The sequence below is a fragment of the Peromyscus maniculatus genome, chromosome 2 (assembly GCF_049852395.1).
Source record: "Peromyscus maniculatus bairdii isolate BWxNUB_F1_BW_parent chromosome 2, HU_Pman_BW_mat_3.1, whole genome shotgun sequence".
In the NCBI taxonomy this organism is placed as follows: domain Eukaryota; kingdom Metazoa; phylum Chordata; class Mammalia; order Rodentia; family Cricetidae; genus Peromyscus; species Peromyscus maniculatus.
The window spans coordinates 96,081,983-96,091,493 of NC_134853.1; the positions used below are offsets into that span (position 1 = coordinate 96,081,983).

The following is a 9,511-nucleotide window of genomic DNA, read 5'->3' on the forward strand; positions in this document are numbered from 1 at the left end:
CCTATGAGAAAGGAGACAAAGTGATTAGAAGAAAAGAAAGAGATAAGAAGAGGGAGATATATTCTTTATAATAATCAAGGAAGAAATACTGTAAATAATTGCCAAGTCTAAAAGTTAATTTAGAGAATTTCAGTTCATGAAATTGCAAAGTATCATATTTTTTGAGATATATTTGTGAAATAGTTTTGTAGACAGAAAGATATTTTGAATGCATATGTATGGTGTGCATGTGTGTGTGTATGTGTGCTTCCATTTGTGTGGATGCATGTCAATGAGTGAGTGCTCCTGTATGTGAGCACTGGTGTATTTCCCTACATGTAGGCCTGAAGTTGACATCAAATGTCTTCTCTGATCACTTGTCATTTTGATTATTGAGGCAGTGCCTCTACAGTGAACCCAGAGTTCTCCAATTCTACTAGTCTGTTAAGGAGTTCTCTGTCTCTGTTATTCAAGAACTAGAGTGACAGATACCTGCCATTCTTATCAGAATTTTCCTTTCACTTGAGTGGCAATATTTTTTTATCCATTGGGTCATGTATTCTAAGCCCTAGATAGTCCCAGATTTTATCTTAGAGACACCGTATACCACTGTTACTCCCCCTACTCCTTTTATAGATAAACAACTTCTCCAGCTCACAGGATCAAGCACATAATAAATATTTAGTAAAATTTCTTGGATGAAATAGTGTGTCTAGTATAATGTGATTTTGTAGTGAACTGTATCTTTGGATGCAGCTATTATTATCTTCTGAATAATCAATCCAGTTCGAGGATCTTTTCAGTAATTCATAAGCCTGTCCACAGAATGACCTGGATGATGGAGGAGAGCCAATGAATCATGTCTACACTTTCCTGCTGAAAGATTTCATGAAGTCTGAACTTGCTTAATTAAGAATGTTTCACTCCCACAGAAATACACTGCTTATTGGAAAAAATGACTCAAATAATTCAAGTTTATGTAAAGTATTACAGGGTTAAGTTCTATTGTAGTTTCTATTGTATCTGATTTTAGAGCTTCCTGTGAATTAGCCTTTCTCTCTCAAGGACTCACCAAATTATTTGACTCCACACACATTCCATACACACCCCAAAACACTTCTCTCTTAGCTTTATGTCCCTCTTTATTTCACAACTCAGAGAGTCCAGTTAGTGTTGCCTCATATGTTCATGAGGCAATCACTAGAGCATTTGTAATTGACAGATGGCCATACTTCCAAAGAGAAATGATTCATCTCCACCCCCGCTGCCATTGAGTGTTAGTAGTTCCTCAGCTAGGACTAGGGCCTCACAAGAACTTATATATCCATGTTGGAGTTTTAACTGGCTTGTGTAGTGTTGTGCATGTAAGGAAAGCTTCTCTGTGTCCATATGTGCAATAACTATCTTGTGGCCAGAAGAGAACAGTGTTTCATAGTACTCCTCCCATGCTCTGGCTCTTATATTCTTTTGGTTCCTTCTCCTGCAATGTTCTCTAAACCTAGGGGATGATGATTTGGTATAGGTATCCCATGTGTTGCTATAGTAAAATACTACAAGTGGGTATCTTGTAAATAACAGAAATGTATTCCTAACAATTCTTGGGGCTGGGAAGTCCAAGATCAAGACACTAGCAGATTTTATGTCTAGTGAGGGACTGTTCCTTACATGCTGTAGTTTTTTAGTGTCCTTACATGGTCAAAAATGTGAACAAGTTTTCCTGATTATGTTTTATTAAGAAATTAACCCCACTAATGAGGGTTCATGGACCAATCACCTTCTAAATGTTCTGCCTCTAATTACTATTGCATTGGTGTTAAGGTTTCAACATATTAATTTCAGAGCTTTATTAATTAAGAGCTTTATATAAATGTATACGAAAACATTCAGGCCCATAGTAGGCATGAGTGGCAGTGGAGACATAGCTTAATGTTGTTAGCTGTGTATCCTGAAGAATTCTTTATAGGGAACTCTACTTATGTGAAAACAGGTTCTAAGTTTATGCCACAGGAAAGAATCTCGGGGGGGGGGGGGGCGGTCAATATGAAGTTGGAGTTAAAATTTTACTGTATTTTAAATCATGAATGAACACACACACACACACACACACACACACACACACACACACACACACACACCAGATATACACTCAAGAATGACTCAGTCTTCTCAAGACAGAGTCTCATGGAAGTGTCTCAATGACAGCTTTATGTATGATAGCTGAGCACTTGCAGTCACTTATTCTCAACACTTTGACCAGTAATGAATCTCTCCATTAACCACTGCTTCTCTGGCCAAGATGAAAAGCAGCACAGATCTATGAGTATAAACATAAATTTTATGAGGCAATTTTATAGCATGACCATTTAGAAAAACAATGGTAGGTTTCCCTTGGAGCTATATCCACACCAGCCACGAGCTTTTGAGCAGGTTTACAATAGCTGATGAGTTTGCTCTTGTGGAGCAGGCCTCAAATCAAGTCAGAAAGCTCCTAGTTGCCACGAGAACCACCATGCCATAATTTCACTGCTGGGTGCATCTTGCCTGTCAGGTAAATAATGTAGCATTCAGTGTCCAGTGAGAGATAAGATCTCCAGCAGCCTACATAGCACCTTCTAGCACTAGAAAAGCTAGGTAACATAAGATATTTTCCTGGCTACCTCAAGATTGATTTCTGTTGTATTTTGCAAACCTACTGTGTGGTGTCTTCAGCAAAAGGGTCTTGTTATTCAGTTGTGATTGCCAACAGAAGCAATGCCAACAGTCTATGTTGTGTAGGGTGCTGTTGGGGCCTCCATGACTAGTGACTCATTGCCTGAGACCAAAATTTTCACTTCATAATGCATGTATTCCTGGAAGCAGCAGTGTATTGAAAGTTGAAACTCATTTTCATTCTGAAATTATTTTAAGTTAGCTTACAAACTACCAGGTATCTATAATATGTCTCCATATATCCTTGTTTTTTGTTCACTTATCTCCCAATTCCTCTACTTCTCCATCCCTCACTCCCATTCTCACCTACATTTAACTCCTGGTATTTATGTCCTCTGTTTTTCATATCACATGCATTCCACCATTCCCCTGATTATATTTTAACTTAGCTTGCAGGATCATAGATTTCCATACACTTATTTTTATCTAAATATAGGAAGCAAATTTATTAGGTGCTTTATGAGGTACTCTGTAAAGATTTATAGGCTGATAAAATATAAGTCAAAAAAAGACAGAATTCTTATTGTACATAAGTCATAAGGAGGTCAAGACTACAATTTTGACTATAAATGCCATTTATAATATTGTTTGAGAGATTTTATCAGACAATGCGTTACATAGTTGTTGTCAGGTGGTTTGCACATTTTTGGCAAGAGACTTAAATCATATTCCCAGGTGAGACATTCCTTTTGCTTCCCAGCTCCCTTACATTGCCTCTCTTTTTCTGTTCTGCATCAATGGCATCCAGCTAGAGAACAACTGACTTTTGATGCTGCTCCTGCTTCTCAAATCAGCGTGGCCTTTGCGGACTGCTACAAACCACTGCAAATAGTATTACTTCAACAGGGAAGCATATGCTCAGTTCCCACGAAATAGCTGCAATGCAGACTGGAGCCAGGATGGTGGTAAGGTTCAGTCTCAAGCTTCCATGACTCCCAAATTCCATAGATCCGTTGGAAAGATTGTCCCCCTCTTACCAACACCCTATTAGCCATATTTGGAGATATTCAGAGAGTTCATTGCCAATAGCTTATGTCAGAAGTTGTAACATGTTAATCTTACTGTTATTTATCTTCACTCCAAACAGTGATTCTTTGATTAACCCTTTCTTGGAGTCAATGGGTGATTCCTGACTCATTTCTTCCTGACTAGCATCGTCCTCAAAAGTCTAGAGACAATGATCTTGAAAAGAAAGCAGTAAAGATTACATGTTGTTTGCAGCCATGCTTTTGTCATCAGACAAAATGGGCCTCAGCTGCTGAAAGTCAGAAGCTGGTGATGTGGTTGCCTTTTCACCTCACCTGGGTTCTATTAGCTTGGTCTTCAAGTCAGGTTCTGAGAGTAGACCACGAGCTTCCTCAGCTTTTGTCTCTATGCACACATCATCTTTCAGATCTTCATGTGCCAAGGTCTAACTTCCAAGTGGGGGAAGAAATCATGGAGATTTTGAAGTGTGGAGGAAGGAAAACAAAAGGTCCATTCAATGTGAAAGAAAATGAAGAATGCCCCTTTAATTGTGACTGAGTCACTGTATTGAGTGGGAAGAAGTGAATTCTACTCTTAGTTTGGATTTCTATTGCTGTGCTAAATCACCATTGTCAAAAGCAGTTCAGAGTTTAAAGGGTTTATTTGCTTAAACTTCCATATCACTGCCCATCATGGAAGAAGCCAGGGCTGGAATTCAAACAGGGCAGGAACATGGAGGCAGGAGTTGATGCAGAGGACATGGTTCAAATGCTGCTTATCTTACTTATTATGGCTTCCTTGACTACTTGCTTTTAGCACTCAGGACCAGCAGCCCAGGTGTAGCACCACCCACAATGAACTGGGCCCTTCCGCATCAATCATTAATCAAGAAAATGGACGGGCTTGGCTAGAGTCCGATCCAGGGAAAACACTTTCTCAATTGAGGTTCCCTTCTCTCAGATAACTCAAGCTTGTTCAAGTTGACATAAATTAGCCAGTACACAGTGAGAATGAATGGTAAGAAAACTCAATAGCAAGACTATAGCCCACTGACCCCTTCATTCCTATGGTGCATTTCAGAAGAATACGCTGCCTTGGCAATTAGTTTCATTAAGAGCTGGCAACTCCTGAATTATGGATCTGTGATCAGGCACTGTCTGTTTAGCTACCTGTTTTACTGGAAGTTGTTTGAAGTGAGGAGAGCTTGGTTTTAAATTAAGATATCCTTGACAAGCATGAGAAAATATTTAATTAATGTATGACCTTTTGTTAATAAGGAAAAATATGACCTGTAGTAGATTGGATGAAGCTACCTGGAATGCAGTAAAAGCTGAACATTCTTGCTTAGAAATTGCTTATTATTGTCCTGCTAAAGCTGGGAGAAAATAATCACCATGGGGAGAGACCTAAGACATCCAGTGGGAGGCAGTGCAAAATAAAATCTATAATGCACTCTTCGTGGAAGGCATATTTTTTCTTAAGCATAAGCAAACTGAAGCTTAAGATTAGGCCTATATTTTGTGGTTGCCTGGCAGGGGCCATAGATGAGCGTTGTGTTAAATTCTTCTTTACCAGTTCCCACTGTACTACTCAAAAGGAGAGGTTCATTTTAGTATCTGTGGTAAGAGTAAATGTACAGCAAAATTTATGTTATGCAATTTGAAGACTTGAGGACATATGCTCCAAAGTAGCTTCTCATTCCAGTGCAAAATTCTTTCATTGGAGATTTATTCCTTTGAAATTAATGATGATTACTTAAAATACCTGGAAGGACAAAACACCTGTTAAGGCCTAGATTTTTTCCCAATAAATTTGTTTATAATTTTTCCTCCTTTATGGAAAATTTATTGCAATACTCCAACAGCACATTACATTTTTTTTTCAACATCTTGCTCTGCAGCTTCCTTTACCAGTTTTCCTCATGTGCCAAAGAGCTGGGTGTCGGGCCATGAGAAGACCCGCAAAAGCCTTGAAGTTCTTCTCCACATCTGTGATGACTCTGGCTTTCTATTTTGCTGTAAACATTCTGGATTGGCATCACAGTCCTGTTAGCTGGGTGCCCAATTTAAGCTCTTCAGCAGAATTACCTCTTTTTTGGAGCAGGAGGCTTCCTGGGGGAAAGCATGAACTTGGAGAGAGGTACTCCTTTGGGCGCTGCGCATTGGCCTATAGTGATTCAGTGGGTTTATTGCGCTTCCTTGGGTCCACAGAGTGTGAACCACTTTCTTTTAAAAAAAATTAATTAATTAATTAATTTTTATTTTATAATTTAATTTAATTTTACATATCAGCCACGGATTCCCCTGTCCTCCCTTCTCCCCCACTCCCCCCAACCCATCCCCCATTCCCATCTCCTCCAGGGCAAGGACTCCCCTGGGGATTCAGCTCAGCCTGGTAGATTCAGTCGAGGCAGGTCCAGTCCCCTCCTGCCTTCACCCAGGCTGAGCAAAGTGTCCCTGCATAGGTCCCAGGCTCCAAACAGCCAGCTCATGCACTAAGAACAGGTCCTGGTCCCACTGCCTAGGGGCCTCCCAAACAGTTCAAGCTAATCGACAGTCTCACTTATCCAGAGGGCCTGATCCAGTTGGGGTGAGCCACTTTCTTATGGATACAAGCTTCCTAGAGTTCTCACAGGCTGAAGCCCCTATCAGATTGGACCTCCGTGTGGTATCTCACTGTCGGGCACCTCAATTAGGGCTGATGAGACTGGATGCGGGACGAGGGGCCATGTAGCACCTCCTCCTGCCAGGCCTTGTGTGTGTGGGTCTTGTCTGCCAGCTGGTTGGACCAAGCGTCCACTCGCTGCTGCAAATTCTTAGCAAAGTGGAGCTTCAGGATCATACCATTTTATCTGGGCATGTTGGCTTCCTCCTATGCAGGAGAATGGCTGAGTGGAAAGGGCATTTATAATGTTTTTTTTGTTTGTTTGTTTGTTTTTCAAGACAGGGTTTCTCTATAAATATTTTTAATTGAAGTAGAATTACAGCTCTTTCTGCCCCCCCCCCATTTTCTCCTTCCAGTCCCTCTCATATTCACTCTTCTCAAGAATAAACTTTCTTTATTTATTGCTGTCACACACACGCATACACACACACACACACACACACACACACACACACACGCACACACACACACACACACAATCTTATACGTAGGGTGTGAGTGAGTGTGTGTGTGTGTGTGTGTGTGTGTGTGTGTGTGTATGCACAAATATATAATTAGGCCAGCTGAGTCTGTTTTTCTTGTGCACACAGTTTCAGGGCTGACCACGCTGTATTGCACAGCCAATAAGTGGGCTTATCTCTCAAAGGGGCTTATCTCTCTTTCTCCCCATAGTCATTTGTTGCCTTCATTTCTTTGTCTAGGGATGGGAGCCTGTGAACTTTTCCCCGTTCCATACTAATATGTTCATTGATCTTGATGTGTCATGATTTTAATAAAAAGGCATGAAGTTGGGAGGGGACATATAAAATCTATGGGAGGAATTAGAAGAGGAAAATGGAGATGGATACGATCAAACTCCATTGCATACAAATATGAATTTCTGAAGAATAAAGAAAAAATGTAATTTCAAAAGGGAAAAGTGTGTGTGTGTGTGTGTGTGTGTGTGTGTGTGTGTGTGTGTTTGTGTTAGACAGGAAAGAGGAACTTGTTAAAAAGAAACTAGATTAAGGACCAAAAGGTAACAAAGAAGAAGTAGAAATTTAAAAAAGAATAGAGAATTGTGGTGGTATTGTGTTCCCCAAAATATTGTGTACCTTAATAAACTTATCTGGGGTCGGAGAACAAACAGAAAAGCCACTAGTTAGGCAGTGATAGCACATGCCTTTAATCCTAGCATTCCAGAGGCAGAAATCCATCTGGGATCTCTGTGAGTTCAAGGCCACATTGGAAACAGCCAGGCATGGTGACTCACGCCTTTAATCCCAGGAAGCAAGCCTTTAATCCTAGGGAGTGATGGTAGAAAGCAGAAAGGTATAGAAGGCATGAGGACCAGAAACTAGTAGTATTTGGCTGGTTAAGCATTTGGCTGGTTAAGCATGTGGCTGGTTAAGCATTCGGCTGGATATGCTTTCAGTCTTTGAAGCAGCACAGTTCAGCTGGGATTCATTCTGGATGAGGACTCAGAGGCTTCCAGTCTGAGGAAACAGGACCAGCTGAGGAACTGGTGAGAACTTTTAAGATTCCTGCTACAGAGAATCTGAAGAGAACTCACAGATGGAGGAAAAGTCTATGACTAGCCATTCCACAGGCAAACACACACACACACACACACACACACACACACACACACACACACACACGTATTTAGACACACTTCATCTTCATGCCCCCTTTTTAAAACAATGATACTTCAAGATTTTGGACAACTGATTTCTAAAATATGTGTAACCCCCAAAGTGTCTAATAAATATTTCGCATTCAAGTGTCGGTAGGTGGCACTCTTGGCTCGGATCAGAACTCTTCTAGGAGGAAATGGAACTTGCTTGGAAAATCTATAGGTGGAGGATGAGTTTGTCAGGCTGTAGCCACAGAATTAACTCACTATCCCTTTAATGCCAAAGGGATCTCCTTAGCCTAACTCCCCCAACCACTGCTCATCTTTCAGAGATTCCCTCACAACTTGTAGATATCCAGCATTTGTGTGCCATTGTGGTTTGACCCTACTCTGTACTGGTCCAATCCGCCCCAAGGTAGAAATCACAATTATTGCAAGTTATTATTATCACAACAAATGACAGTGTTCTGTACTGTCATATTAGTTTTTCAAGGAGTTAAAATAGCCAAGACAAAAGTACCTTGGCCACAATTTCCTATTTCCAGAGAAAAAAATTGAAAACCAAAGTTGCTGGGAATCCATACTCTTAATCTACTGAGGAGTCACTGGAGCTTTTCCTACTAGTGTTTATGTTTCCAGCAATAAACAAACCAGACATGCAGCCATCTAGCATCCATCCATCTATCCATCCAGCTGGCCAGCCAGCCAGCAAACAAGCAAACAGCCTGAGAAAGAGGGAGGAGGTCCTAACGTTCTTTCAGGTGCATTTGTAGTGTAAACAAACAACAGGAAAGCTATAAATGTCCTGAGAAGGATTAAGGTACCTTGACAACATGTGGGATGAAGGCCTCTTTATTGTCAGGGTGGTACAGCATTGAACTTTATTTGAGGAGAAGTTTTACTCTCTGACTAGACCAGACTGCCCTTATAGGTGAGAACAGACTTGTAATTTTATAGTGAGAAACACAATCATGACAAATCCAAATCAAAAACAAAAATGCTTAATAAAAAAATGAAATCAAAACCAAATAGCGAACCGGGCGTTGGTGGCGCACGCCTTTAATCCCAGCACTTGGGAGGCAGAGCCAGGCAGATCTCTGTGAGTTCGAGGCCAGCCTGGGCTACCAAGTGAGTCCCAGGAAAGGCGCAAAGCTACACAGAGAAACCCTGTCTCGAAAAACCAAAAAAAAAAAAAAAAAAAAAAAAAAAAAAAAAAAAAAAAACAAACCAACAACAACAAAAAAAACAAAAACAAGCAAAACAAAACAAAAAAACCCAAATAGCCTGTAGTTTAGTGTGAGGTGATGGCTATGATGGGGCCTTCTACCCCAGCCCTGTCCTTCTGGGCACAGAACGTCAGAAGAGCACCCAGAGATGGCTACAAGTTCTAAATTAATGGTAGCCCACACCAAAATCTAGAAAGGGTTTGAATGCTGAATTAAAGTTAAAATAGGAAAAAAAGAAGCCCTAATATTCTACTCTTTGGATTTGTTTTTGTTCATGTAAATAACATTTTCCTAGACTGAAAATGTCAGAATCTCCTGTATCCTTCACTGTCCATCCATCAGTTATCTCTTC

The 9,511-nt window shown here is 40.5% G+C and overlaps 1 pseudogene; it reads right to left on the reverse strand.

Annotated features, from left to right (window-relative positions):
* Positions 1-5,522: 5,522 nt before the first annotated feature.
* LOC143271737 (large ribosomal subunit protein eL13 pseudogene) lies at positions 5,523-6,501 on the reverse strand (annotated as a pseudogene).
* Positions 6,502-9,511: the final 3,010 nt, after the last annotated feature.